Source organism: Apodemus sylvaticus, chromosome 4 (genome assembly GCF_947179515.1).
Source record: "Apodemus sylvaticus chromosome 4, mApoSyl1.1, whole genome shotgun sequence".
Taxonomy (NCBI): Eukaryota; Metazoa; Chordata; class Mammalia; order Rodentia; family Muridae; genus Apodemus; species Apodemus sylvaticus.
In genome coordinates this window covers 93,220,209-93,234,679 of record NC_067475.1, presented here as the reverse complement: position 1 = coordinate 93,234,679, position 14,471 = coordinate 93,220,209, and positions in this window count along the sequence as shown.

The window sequence follows — 14,471 nt, the reverse complement described above, 5'->3', positions numbered from 1 at the left end:
ATATTTCTCACATGATTCATGATTGGATAAAACTTTCACAAAGCCATATACCACACACAGAGATAGAAAAAGGAGGAAGCTGACAGATTTGATGTTATGTACTACAAATTTTTATGCTCTGTAGATCAATGATCAAAGACCTCAGCATTTCTAAACTGTAACCAGGAATGTGAAGAAAAATAAGGCACTGACTGAGGACCTTTCATCTGAGACACAGAAACCCAGGATGCTCTGTTTTGATGTGACTCAACAGTGTTATTTTGGGATAGTTACTAGGCAACTCTGTCTGTGAGTCATGGGAGAACACCCAGCAGTATCCATGTCATCTTTCTATAAACTTAACACAATAGATAAACAGCAGTCACTTTTTTTTTCAAAGAACCATGTCAGAGATCAGGAGTGAATTGAGTTGTGTAGGATGATTTTATACTGGAGGACCAACAATTGGTTTTCATTTATTTCAGGTGTAAACATTGCTAGGGCTATTATGCCTTAATAAAAGGGAGTTTGTGATAAGGAATGAGTGCAAAAAAAAAAAAAACCTCTCATCACAAACAAGTCAAGCAAAAGATTTGGATAATTTATTGTGTTTTAAGAATCAATTACAGGTTGTAAAGGATCAGATCCACAGAACCACAATCCTTGCAATTTCCTAAAATATCATATTCAGCAGACACAAATATTTATTCCTTTCAAAGTCTGCTTCTCAAGAATCAGTCCAAATCCATATATATATATATATATATATGATTAACTCACTTTTAACTTTTAATTTCCCTTGAAAATTAATAACACACTAGATTATACTGAAAAGACTTTCTTCTTGTGCAAATAAAGAAGTCTCACTTTGTTATTTTGCTGTTTTCTTTTGTATTTCTAATTCATTTTCAATTTTATATCTAATTTATTATTCCTACTGGATTCAAATTTATGACTCTGATTTCCAATTTATTCTGGTTTCTTTTGGAAGTCCTTCATGTAAAATTTATAAGTCCTGACATTTCTTTCTGAAAGACAAGTATGTAAATCAAGTACAGTTTTATCATCCAGCTATAAAGTAACATGCTTATTGCCAAACAAAAAGAAAACAAAACTATAATTTGGTTATATTTTCATGATCCCTCCATTTTTGACACAAAATGGTATTAACATAGTATTATATTCACATCTTACAACTGTAATATTAGAAAAGCACTCTAGTCATTCAGAGACATCTTCATTCACAGATAACAGCTTTTTCATCACCTGACATTTAGTATATGCAAGTAACATTTTTAGAGAAACTATGCACACTATCTTTGAAAACCTCATTTTTTGAAACACAGTATCTTTGAATCTTAATGCTCAGTATACATTTTTTTTTGTATTATCTACAGCACATGTAGGGCCATGTCAGGTCTCTATTCTCCTAAAGTCAATAGCTTAGTAAATGATATCTTTATTTCTGAGAAACTAATTTTTACATTGATATTGTTGAAGGTAAGAAGAGAACTAAATTCTGAGATTTTACATGTATAACCTACTTTTCTACATTATACAGTTTTGACACAAAATAACACACAATGTCACCAATATCTTCATTACTAGACCAAATAACCTTAATGCCACTAATGAAGATATCTTCATTAGTCAATATCCACAATGCACAATGCCTAAAACAATTCTCCATGTGACTTCTTTCTACTTATAAATGCCAAGCTATACTTCACAAATAAAAACGACGAACAAGTTTCTAGTAGTATTACAAATATATACAATAAGCATTATGGTAGCACAATAACTGAAGCTCATAGATTTTTTTTTTTTTGCAGGTCATAGTGGTAGCTTGCAACTAGGCTTGAGGGCTTTGTTTCTTTTTTTTATTTTATTCGATATATTTTTTATTTACATTTCAAATGATTTCCCCTTTTCTGGTCCCCGACTCCCCGAAAGTCACATAAGCCTCCTTCCCTCCACCTGTTCTCCCATCCACCCCTTCCCACTTCCCTGTTCTGGTTTTGCCTTATACTGCTACACTGAGTCTTTCCAGAACCAGGGGCCACTCCTCCGTTCTTCTTGTACCTCATTTGATATGTGGATTATGTTTTGGGTATTCCAGTTTTCCAGGCTAATATCCACTTATTAGTGAGTGCATACCATGATTGATCTTTTGAGACTGGGTTACCTCACTTAGTATGATGTTCTCCAGCTCCATCCATTTGCCTAAGAATTTAATGTGTGTCAGTCACTGAGAGCAACTTTTCACAGATAAAACTCATTACCCCATAAAGTTAATATTATGGGTCTTTCTACAGTTTTTCTTTCAAATTTCATTGAGTAACAATGGAGAGCTTATATTTAAAGTCTACTGTTTTCTTCACAATCTCTCTAAATAAGCAGAGTCTTCAATAAAAACTTCAAACATATCTTCAGTTCTAAACATGAAACACATTCAATATTTTTTATGAAATGAAAAGAAAAATGATAATGAATATTTATTGTTGAGAATGTAAAGAAAGGAAACTCTTTCTTGTACATCACTGGAAAATAGTAAATCTTATTTTTTAAAAATAAAGCTAGCAAAATCTTCTTATCTCAGTATTAGTAATGTATACAAAAATATGAAATCAGTGGTTGAAATATGTTTCTCACATTAGCTAATAAATAGAATTAATCTTAATGTTCATTAACTGATGAGTGGAAAAAGAAAAAGTGATATAGACATACATATAAAGAAATTATATTTAGTTTTCAGTGAGGATAGGGAAATCAGCCATTTATAGTTATGTTACCAAATCTGTAAGATATTGTATAGAGTGAAATATGTCACATAACCAAAGACATATAGCACAAGATCTCACTCATATACTCAGTTTACAGAATTGGTCTCATAGCAAAGGTAATTGAATGGTGATTACTTTAGACTGGAGATGGGAGGGTGAAGGTTGAGAGCTACTTATTAGTGGATAAAATTGTCCATCCTTACAGTAAAAATAATGTCACAAAATCTATTGGATAACATAGCAACTAGAGTTAAGAACATGAATGTATATTATATCCTTGGAAAATGATGGTATTATTGGTAAAATGTCACAACTGTATAAATTAATTTGCACATTAATCAACTAGAGCATCCCATGAATCATAATAATGATCAGATAATGTTATATATAATTAAAATTTTTCCATTTATGTATAAATGTCTATATGTTTATGTGGTGCTACAAATGTGGTATAGGTCTATGTATAGGTGTACATGTACATTTAGAAGCCAAAAGTCAGTCTCAGGAACCGTTCATTTTGTGTATTGAGATTGGCGTGTTGATAGTTTGGTTATACTGGATAGTTTTTCAGATATCATAGAAAATGAACCTGAATCTGCCATTTACATGCTGGGACTGCAATTATGTACCACCAATCCAAATTTTTATGTGACTTTGGGGGATAGAACTCAAGTCCTCATATTTGTGTGGCAAACATTATATTAAGGAAACCATCTCTACTTTTTATTTTAATTACGTTAATATATTATCTTGTATTTATTTTGGTTTTTTTTCTTTCAAGACAGTCTCTCATTATCTTGCTTTGGCTGGCATAAAATTCATATCAAACGCATAGAGATCCACCTTGCTCTTCCTCCTGAGTGCTGGAATTAAGGCATGTACCACTGCACTTGGCTAATTATTTTTCATTTTCATTAAAAAAAACTATAAAATCAGTATTAAGAGTCTGTGTGGCCATAAGAGACATGACTAATCTAGCAGGCACTCACATAATCTTTCTTCAAGCAGGTGTTGGCTTTCGTGAGCAGTCATTTGAACAAAAAGACTTATTTCAGCTAGGTAATTGTGCCCTGTGTCGGCACTTCTGATGTGCTTAGGGTATTAGTACGAGTTTCTTACATGGCACAGCATGACTGCTGCAGTTTATGTGTTGACTGCATTTAACCACATCAGCACGTATGCATTCTTGAGATAAGATTTATAGCTTTTGCCAAAAGTTAAGAAAAATAATGTGATAAAGTAGGTGAACTTTCTTCTTTTACACCTTTCAGGTAGGTATTCAATGCAGCCTGGCTGTGCTTTTATCATTCCATATAACATTACTTAGAAAAAAGGCATGGGTTCTATTCATATGTGTTATTTTTTTCTTCAAATTGTATGTATGAGCTCAGACAAGCCAGAGATGTGATTTTCAATCTGAGAAAATAAGCCCTTCCCTCACAACTCTCCCAAATATTCTTCCTTCTGAAATCAAATATTTCTTTTTTGAAACATATTTACAAATTAACTTACCACTCCTATAAGATAACATATCTAGGAAAATTACTAAGTCTTTTGGAAAAAGAATTCAAGCAAACTTCTTTTGTAAATTAAAAATTTATAGTCAACCACCCTCACAGTGATGAATTAAGTCTTTGTTATTTTCAGTGCATCAATATAAGAATTAATTGCTATTAGCATAGTGTTTTTATTTTCATAACATCTTTAAATTTCTGACTAGATTTAACAGATTATTGGATTTGACTTTCAACCAATATCTTGGGCATAAACTATGGTAATTTATATCACTCATTTGTCCTCTTGCCCTGATTCTCTAACATAACTGCTTTTTATGCATACCTTCTCATGTAGGTCAAAGAATAAAACAAGCCACAGTCTCATAGCTCTTATTTGCTCCATTATGACTGAGGCACTATGTGTCGCATGAAGTTAAAAAAAAAAAAGGCTAAATCCTGCTATTGCAGCAGTATCAACAATTTTGCATACCACCATTGCTAGCACCATGCAAAGAACACACATCTCAACATAATTACAAGCTGCCCACCTATTAAATTCCTAGCTATTTGCAGCTCCTCCTAGCCACATGGGTCTGCTCAATCTTTAATCTCTTCTTCCTTCATGTTCTTCTCCCTCAGTTCTCTGTCTCTCTTCTCTTCCCCTCCTTCTCTCCCTTCTTTAAAGTGTTGAACTCTGCCTTTTCCTTCCACTCCCCAACCACAGGCTCTAGCATTATGTGACATCACCTGACGTCACCTGAGTCCTTGGTTGGGGCACACCTTTTGAGGGAGCAGAAAATACAAATAGCAATCCACAAGACTATGTAAGACCTTTCCTCCATCAAAACAAAGCAGAAAAATAAAAAATCATCCTAGACTGCTATTAGATTATTTCTGGGTATCATAGTATATGTCTGTGATGCCAGAATTTGGAAGATTCTGGGAGTGTTGGAAGTGTCAGTCAACAGTGCTCTACTAGCAAGTTCTAGATTAGCCTGTCAGGCTTGATCAACCTGTGGCCACATGTGGCCTAAGGATACAGAGGATAACGTACAACCCAAAATTCATAAAGTTGCTTTAAACAACTTGAAAGAGTGGAACATTGCTCAGAGGATAAATTGCTTCCTGAGTTCAGATCTCTAGCACACATATAGAAGTCAGGCATTGGAGAGGACCTCTGTAACTCCAGTGACAAGGCAATAAAGATGGGCTGATCACTGCAGATGATTGATCAACTATTCTAATGGAAAGGATGGGCTTAAGGTTTCTAAACGCTAGGTCTCCAAAATCATGTAGAGGGAATAGTGCTAAAAAGTTGATTTCAGACTCTGATTCCTACTGGCCAATGTGAATGATTGTGCATGAAAACACACATGCATACAAAAATGAAACATTTTTTTAAGAAAAAAAGTACTCTTTAAAAAATCTGATGAATGCTACATTAAATTAAATTTATTTTATTTTAAATATAAGCAACTTAACAAGCATCTTAAATTTTCTGGTAGTACAGTGCTTTTATTCATCTAAGGTGTTAATAGCTTTCTACAAAGTCTACCAAGAGCAGCATTTTACAGCTTACAGAAGTTCCCAGAATTAGTTTCATTTTCAAAAGCAAACAGAAGTTTTCCTGTTCCCAAAACTCATTTTAACTTCAACACACCAAATAGAAAATTAGTATCACCTGTAAGCAAAGAGACAGAGTGAGGGGTTGAAAGTTCATTCAGTTGTTCTTTGTGAAGTCCTTTACAGAAAGGATTAAAGGTAAGGGTGTCTGGAAATGGAATGACTTAGCAGAAGGTTGAAAATGCATTTAACAATGGAATGTAAATAGTCCATTTGCTGTCAACATGCTTAGATATCAGAGGATTTTTCTTTCCAGAAAATTTTCAGCTTGTAAATGCATACTTTTCAGAGTATTATTATTCTAAATGTATTTTTTTTTAGGAAAGCTATTTACCCACTGATTATCTAAGTCAGAAATATTGGCATTCAGCCCCTTACATATGGCTTAGACTTTTCATAAGAGATGCCTTCATTAACTGAGTTTATATAGTACCAATGCCACCAAAGCAAAAATTCTATCACAGCGGAGGAAAACTAGCCAGGAGAGGTTGATGTAGATGAAGACATGATAACACTTATCAAATTGAATTAGAGACTTGAACTTGTTTAAAATCCAAAACTTAATTACAACTATTTTGTTTAGGTTTTCTGAATATCTGTTTTTATTTTCGGGGACTTTTTATTTGCTTGCTAATTTTGCAGTTTGTTGTCATTCACTTTGTGAGATTATATAGACATAGTTTTTCTGGCAAGTAAAATACTGAAATTTCATTCATATATAAAATACCAGCAGCTAAAATTCATGAGTAAAGGACAAATTATCTTTCCTGTTAGCAACACACCAAAAATAATCTCCATTCATTGCTAACTGAAAGCTGATGATACCAACTACTAGCTTACTCCATAGCTGCACTACTCTACGAAACCTGTCTAGGGATGTTTTCCATTAACTGGTAGAAATCCAGAGAAACCATGTCAAAAGGTGTATCATGGTATGCACTCACTAATAAGTGGATATTAACCTAGAAAACGGGAATACCCAAAACGTAATCCACACATCAGATGAGGTACAAGAAGAAAGGAGGAGTGGCCCCTTGTTCTGGAAAGACTCAGTGAAGCAGTATTAAAACCAGAACGGGGAAGTGGGAAGGGGTGGATGGGAGGACAGGGGGAGAGAAGGGGGCTTATGGGACTTTTGGGGAGTGGGGGGCTAGAAAAGGGGAAATCATTTGAAATGTAAATAAAAAATATATTGAATAAAAAAATAAAATAAAATAAAATAAAAACATGACACTGACCAAAAATCTCTCTCGGGAAGCATAAAGTACATGGTATTTTTAAAAATAAAACCATGATGATATTTTAAAATTCTAATTTAATAATTTTAAATATATTAAAGATAATTCTATTCTTATCTACATGTAGTGTTGCCTATAACCTAGCACTTAAGAGATAGAGAAATGAACATGGGGATTAGAAGTGTGAACAAATATGAAATATATGTCTGTCTAAAAGAAACCAAAGTCTATTCACAAGAACATAAAAATCATAATACAATCCATAGAACCAGAAAGGCTAAGTAACAAGGAGGATTCTCAAGGGTATTAATGGATCTCCCTGGAAGGAAAAACAGAATAGATTTTGTGGGTGGACTGGAGGCCGGTGGGAATGGGAACAGGGGAGATCAAGAGAGAAGAAACCTATTATGAGGTTTGTGCCTAGTCTTTTTGCATCTTGTGAAGCTGTGTTTGGTTGCAATCCCTGGAAGACCTGATCATATCTAAAATAAAAAGGAATAACAGTGGATTTGGGGTAGAAAAATGTGGGCGCACTTAGAGCAAGGGAAGGCATGGAGGGAAACTGTATTCATGATGTGTTTTATGGGAGAAGAAGTATAAAGAAAAAATTCAGAAAGAATATTTTACAAAACAAAAATAAGAGAATTATTCTTCCTGTCCTCTATTTTTATTCTCACCACATATTTTTTCTTTATACCCAGTACATATTGTTTCATAAATGCATTTTAATTCCCTATAAGACAGCAATCTTCAATTTGTCTTGTCTCTAAAACATTGCAATTCACATCCTGTTTACAATGTATGGGATATGAGTAGTTCAATATAAAACTTAGTTAAGTATAAAGAAAATAAAAGGTGTATCTGATGATTTGCTTTAAATTTACATAGTTTACAAATTAATACTATCTCCTTATGACTAGCTTTATTTACATACTATGGAACAAAGTGTTTTAGCTTAAATATAATATATATATATATTGATTGACATAATGATGTATATAATAAAGCATATCTTCTTTACAGAAAAATTATCTTTGTTGCATAGTCTTATGTAAAATTTTGGTGCATGCAAGATTAGGAGAGTCCCACTGTCTAAGAATTGGTAGGTAATCAGGGTCCTCGAATGTTTACATTACCTCCACATTATTTATTCCAAGGAAGTGGAAGTAGAAGACAGTGCTTTGTGTTTCTGGCTCATTACTTTACACAAATCTCTGTTTGTCTAAAGACAAACAGAGTGGTTCTGCTTCAGAGACTGCCAGATGCCCTTTTACTTAGGATGTCCCAACTTAACTTGCCCAGGAGGTAATAACCAAAATGTTGCTATCAAGAAAATGTCAAGACGATCATACATGCTTCTTTTTCTCAAATAGCTGACATTCCTCCCACTTAACAACTAGTCGTTGCTATGAAACGTTCCTAGAAAACAGGAATAACTGAGAATATGTTTACTGAGCTAAGTCTCAGCTAGTTCTAAATAATGACCCACATATGCCTTGTTTGCACAGCTATAGAAACCACAATCAATATTAGTCATATTGAAGAGGCAAAGTCATCAAAAGATTTAATTATCTCTCTAATACATATCGTATTGCCAAGAATTTAGAGTCCATTTATTTGTAAAATAATGGATCTTTAAACAAAAGGTATTTGAGCGGATATTTCCTATGAATATTCTAATAAGAAATTATGCTAATATAAAATGCTAGAGCTAAAAGTGGTTAAAGATTAATTACTTATAATATGCCATGAACTACATGAGACAGAAATAGATGATCCTTCCATCTTTAATGCTTGACTCCTTTATTGATGTATTCTAAATGATAATGCAAAGGATCAACTTTCTGCAGTTTAGAATGTTATTTTAAGAACAAATTAGAGATGTTTCAATATGTATGTAAAGTTATTGTTGATCTTTAAAGAACCACAATATGATATATAAGATGTTCTTTGGAAAATAATGATTGGATTAAAAGCCATTATATACAAAGAAACAGGAAGACTCCACTACTAGTCATCAGTATTTAGCATGGAGGAAAAATACAATATATGATTTTGTTCCAAAGAAGATAAATATACAAAAAATAAAAGTTTTCAGAAATAGACATACATATATTGATATGCTATTGATAAGAAAGACAATACTTGATTAAAAAGACAGTGACCAAAAATAGTATTCTAAGAAGATGATATTAGCCATTCTTACATATTTGTATATTTATATATAAGGCAATAATAAAATTAAATACTTCTTGTGAACATATACAAAACTAATTCTGAGTGGATTATACTTCTAAACATAGGAGAGAAATAGAAATTTCAGGAAAAAAATATATAATTACCATAAAGTTATACTCTCCTTTTTCCATATGTACATGAAAGCATCAGAGAATTCCCTGAATCACCGGTGACTCACTAAGGTACATGTTAATTTTGTGGGATGTTTCTGTATCAGCGTTTTGCATTCATAGTTCCCCTTGCACAGCCATTTTTTAAAACTTCTTACTTCAAATCACAGCATGCCAGGAAAACAATGTAACTTTGAGCTTCAGCTTGGATAGCCATTTTGTAAAATACATCATTAAATGGCTTCTTAAGCACTTAAATGTGGTTTTCATCATCAAATGTTAAAAATATAAAATTAAAAAACATGATTATATGTATTGTAAGGATGGATAAATTTAAAACAGAAAAAAAACTACCTAATATTTGACTTTATCATATATTTTAATAAATTCTAAAATTGACTAAACATATCAGAATTGATGCATGCAAATGTAGGCCAATGATTCCAATCCTAAGTATTGAGATAGTATATATGGATGTGTTCACATGAATAAGTAATATATATTATAATATTAAAAACATTAGAATAATTAAGAGAAAGAGGAACACTCCTCCACTGCTGGTGGGGTTGCAAATTGGTACAACCACTCTGGAAATCAGTCTGGCAATTCCTCCAAAAACTGGGCACCTCACTTCCAGAAGATCCTGCTATACCACTCCTGGGCATATACCCAGAGAATTCCCCATCATGTAATAAGGACACATGCTCTACTATGTTCATAGCAGCCCTATTTATAATTGCCAGATGCTGGAAAGAACACAGGTATCCCTCAACAGAAGAGTGGATGCAAAAAATGTGGTATATCTACACAATGGAGTACTATTCAGCCATTACAAACAATGAATTCATGAAATTCTTAGGCAAATGGATGGAGCTAGAGAACATCATACTAAGTGAGGTAACCCAGACTCAAAAGGTGAATCATGGTATGCACTCACTAATAAGTGGATATTAACCTAGAAAATTGGAATACCTAGAACATAATCCACACATCAAATGAGGTACAAGAAGAAAGGAGGAGTGGCCCCTTGTTCTGGAAAGACTCAGTGAAGCAGTATTCGGCAAAACCAGAATGGGGAAGTTGGAAGGGGTGGGTGGGAGGACAGGGGGAGAGAAGGGGGCTTATGGGACTTTTGGGGAGTCGGGCCTAGAAAAGGGGAAATCATTTGAAATGTAAATAAATATATCGAATAAAAAACATGAGAATAATTAAGAGATTTTTCAATTAAAATGCAAGCAAATTATTCAATATTCATAAAATATAGCTCATATATATATGGATATATATGGATATATATTTATATCTCTATATCCATATATATGGATATATATTTATATCTCTAATGCTCACAGGGAGAACCAGTAGATAAACAATGTATGTGTGTTTTTATATATACACTAAATTAAGGTATTTGAACTCTGTATTTCTTTTGTTTGATTCTACCTTGTTCTATAGAGGAATAAGGATTATGGTTAGCATAGGCATTGATGATATACTTTATTCTGACCTTGACTTTGGACATATGTATAAACCTTCAAGTTGCAAAAGCATTTTACAATTTTCTGAATGGATGATTTATTCTCAGCTTTCTTGCCTTTTGTCTCTGATCAAAAGATATCAAAAGGGTGATTTTTAAATTTGCATCTTAAATTAATAAGGAAATACCAATAATGTGAAATCACAATTTTTAAGACACTGCATATTAGGCTGTGAAGGAGAGTGATCTTTAAATTTAAGGGCTTAAAATTAAATGAGCCTTACAACTATACAAATTTGCTGACTAAAGAGACTTTTCTCACAAGGAGATTATAATAGATACCTAAGCTGAAGGAAAAAAGGTATGGAGATTTCAAGAGGACTTTGCTCTTAAATCTCAAAATCAGAGGGGGAAAAATCCCAAAACAGAATGGGAGAGTTAAGCAAAAGTTCTATAAAACTTGTCAAAACGGATTCAATGGACACCAGAGAGATACCTGGTCTAGGTACAGGCATGAAGGCAACACTCTAATACACAGAAACCAACAATGATTATTTATTCTCTTAAAGAAAAAATAAATCTTATTTTTTAAATCCTGACAGAACCTGTCCCACAATTCCTATATACTTCTTGGTTTCTGCAGTTATATCCTCACATGTAAAGATTCACAATTAAAACCTCCAAATAAGAGAGAACTTGTGGCTCTTGTATTCCTTGTTCTGGATTACCTCATTTGGTACAATATTTTCCAATTTCAATAATTTACCTCAAAATTTAATGAGCCAACCATTCATTTCCAATTTATTTACTAAAGAATACAGAAATAGAATGCACATACAAAAATCATATCCCTAAATGTTCACGTGCCTTTAACAAAACAAACAAAACAACTATAGTAGTACTGCCATCAACATGTGAATTGCTGAAGAAATTATATTATTTAAAAACATGATAATGTAACTGTAACTCTACTTTACACAATAGTGTTATGCTTAGTAAAAAGAATAGGCAATATAACAAATATTGCAGTGTAGCACATGTACTGCGTCAGAAAATGCCAATATGCAAAGTGCAGAAGATAATCCATCTTTCACCTGGAGACAGAATGGAAAAAGAATGGAAAAAAGGACTAAAAAGGAACATGAAGACTTTTTGGCTCTGGAAAGAATAATTACTGGTAGTTCCCTATATTTATACACATGTTGAAGACCACATTGTATAATTTGAACAAGTATACATTTATATGCCAACACCACATCAACTCACAATGACATTTTAACTGGGTTAAATTTATATAATACATCTGCTCACTGTAAGTTTGGTTAGCTTATTAGAGCTCATTCTATTACTAGAGTTTCTGTGATTACATGTTCAGTTTCTGAAAATAATCTTCCTCTTTCAATTGTTCTCCCAACAATTATGAGTGGGTTGCCACCTTGATCACAATTATTACTCAATCAAAACACTGCCTTAAAAGCCAATATACATAACTTACTCATTTGGATAGAGCATGCTATAACCACTCCTCTGGTCCATGTAATCACTGGTTATATTGACTATGTGACCTCCCTCTCGCCGGGATTCAACTACTCACTCCTGAGAATTTTCTGGAAAGAGAATGATCATTGCATTGGTCAGCCAAGGGTACACATTCTTCACCTCCACTTATTAAGTGATCATTTATGAAGTCCTAGAAACTCTCAGAACTGTAGTCAGCCAGTAGAGAAAGTAGGACAGTGGTTTCTCTTAGAAGTATTGAAGACACAGATGCCTTGAGGAGGTATTTCAGTCCCCACAGCTGCAACTCTACATATATCACTTAAATTTAAAAATGAGTTTTAGTAAGCCAAGACCATACAAATAAAAATAATAGTGTTTAATCAAGTTGTGATTTATAAACAACTATTTTAACAGTAATTTATGTTAAGCAGCATAATTATTAAAGGTATATGCTATTTGGAAGAGATATTAAAAGGCTAATTTCTGGTAGTATTTATATTTCAGTTTTTGAGGATCTATAAAGGAATATATTTAGTTGTTTTTAAATATAGAGAAATTGTCTGTGGTGGCATTTATAAAATTATTATATCCAGAAAGTATGCGTGTATTCAAAAATATTTGAAATAGTCATTTTATTAATATTTGTAAAATGCATCATTTTGGTTAAGAACGGGCTTTTAAAATTAGTCTATTTTATGGATGGAACTAGAAAGTGTCATCCTGAGTGAGGCAACCCAATCACAAAAGAACACACATGGTATGCACTCACTAATAAGCGGCTGTCAGTCCAAAAGCTCAAAATAAACAAGTTAAATTTCACCAAGCTCAAGACGAAGGGAGGTCTTAAGTGAGTGTGCTTCCGTTCCTCAAGAAAAGGAACAAAATAGCCTTAGGAGCAATATGGGAGAAAACATGTGGAGCAGAGACTGAAGTAAAGGCCAACCAGAGACTACCCTACCTAGGGATTCATCCTATAAACAGTCAACAAACCCTGACACTACTATGGATGACAAGAAGTGTATACCAAAAGGAGCATGCCATGGTTGTCTCCGGGGTGGGGGTGGGGCTGCCAGAGCCTTACAAATACAGAGTCAGAAGCTAGCAACCAACTATTTGACTGGGCATGGGGTCCCCAATGGAGGAGCTGGAGGATGGTCCAGAGGAGCTGAAGGGGTTTACAGCCCCATGGGAAGAACAATGGTTTTGGCCACCGAGACACCCCAAGACTCCCAGGGAATGAACCATCAACCAAAGGGCATACATGGATCCAGCCAAAAATGTGGCAGAGGAAGGCCTTGTTGGGCATCAGTGGGAGGAATGGTCCTTGTTCAGGTAAAGGCTCAACAGAGGCCCTAACAAAGGGAAACCAAGGGGGAAAGATGAAGGAGTGTGTTGGGGTGGAGAGACATAAAAGTGGAGGCATGGAGGCTGTGGGAAGGAGGAAGGGGAGGAGCTGAGGGGTCTTAGGGGAGGAGGGATATCAGGAAAGGCTTTACCATTAGCAATGTAAATGAAGATGATATTCAATAAAAATAAATAAATTTTAAAAAATAAATAAAATTAGTCTATTTTAAATCATTCTCTTAAAGAAGAGAAAGATGTTGAATTCCATAGGGCTTAAAATGAAAACCAGTGGTGTCACTCTATTATAAAGTATAATAGTGTATGTGTTGACCTAATTTACAGTGAATTCATGCAAGATAAAATACTACCTTTCCTGAGTAATTATCTAGATAAAAAAATTCTGTGCCCACCATCTTTAATATAATATTCTGATGGCAATAATCTGAAAGAGATTATGTTTATGCTCATATTCATTCTCAATAAAGCTTCACAATTGAAACTGTGAAGTCTGAGAGGACAGAGGAGAAATGTCCAAAGGTATCTTTTCATCTCCTCCTTGGAAACAGTTAAGGACTTCCTGTAGTAATTTTGAGAATGAGAATGATGGTGCTCATATTGGTTCTATAAAAGCAGATAAACTTTTTAATAAAACTTTAATTTTATATGTACTAATGACCTCAAAT